Below are 914 nucleotides of genomic sequence, written 5' to 3' on the forward strand. Positions count from 1 at the left end.
CAACCACGAGAACTCACCCCAGTCTGCAGCTGGATGTGGCCCCAATCTCTCCAAGGCCCCGCTGCCAACAGAAAGCGGCTACTGCAGCTTCAATCAGCGGCTTCCTGCTCAGCCCTGGGACACAGCACATAGAAAATCCTTCCCCAGGAACGGCTCTTCCCGTGTGAAAGGGACAACCATTCCACTTTAAATTGGACACGGCTTCAGAGGATTGTTCCTGTTCTTGGAACGTTTCATAAACAAAACTCCTGTCTCGCAAATAAGAAGTGGGAAAAGTTGTTGGCAGGAGGAATAGAGAAAGTGTTGACTGTGAGGACTCTGTCTCGATATCCGAAAGCAGAGGGGTTGAGGAGAGTCCGACAGCAAGGACTCACACTGTTTTCAGACTCAGTCGGAATGAGTTAACCTGAGCAACGAAAACGCAGACGGCCTGCAGAGGTTCAACCGCGGGTAGCGGTGGGATGCGAACCCACGACCCGACAGAGACTGGAGCTTAAATCCAGCGCCTTAGACCACTCGGCCACGCTACCACATAGGCGCAGAGCGCCAAAATCTCATTACTAGCGTTTCAGCATCGCTTCACTTCAGTCACGAACAGATCACGTGTTCAGTAACGAACGTGGAACAATTTCGAAAATATTTGAAAGGGTTTCCAAGGTTTGCACTGTTTGGACAATAGCACGAAGCTGAATTGGCTTCGGCAGTTTTCCCTGGAGCTTCAGGGCTGAGGAATGGCCTTACAGAATTTTATAAAGACATGAGGCAGACGGACAGAGAAAAGAGTCAGGGAGTAATTTTTCACAAGGCGCATGAGTTCAAAGTGAGATAACATTGGTTTAATGTGAGAACAGTAACATTTAAAGGGGATGTGAGGGACACTTGTTTTGAACACAGACATTTCCGTGTGTACAGAA

General features: G+C 48.9%; 1 non-coding gene across 1 annotated transcript; it reads right to left on the reverse strand.

Moving 5' to 3' along the window:
* Window positions 1-448: 448 nt before the first annotated feature.
* trnal-uaa (transfer RNA leucine (anticodon UAA)) lies at window positions 449-530 on the reverse strand. Its single transcript has one exon. It is a non-coding gene; the product is annotated as a tRNA-Leu (tRNA).
* Between the last annotated feature and the right edge of the window lie 384 nt (window positions 531-914).

This window comes from Chiloscyllium punctatum, chromosome 23 (genome assembly GCF_047496795.1).
Source record: "Chiloscyllium punctatum isolate Juve2018m chromosome 23, sChiPun1.3, whole genome shotgun sequence".
Classification (NCBI taxonomy): domain Eukaryota; kingdom Metazoa; phylum Chordata; class Chondrichthyes; order Orectolobiformes; family Hemiscylliidae; genus Chiloscyllium; species Chiloscyllium punctatum.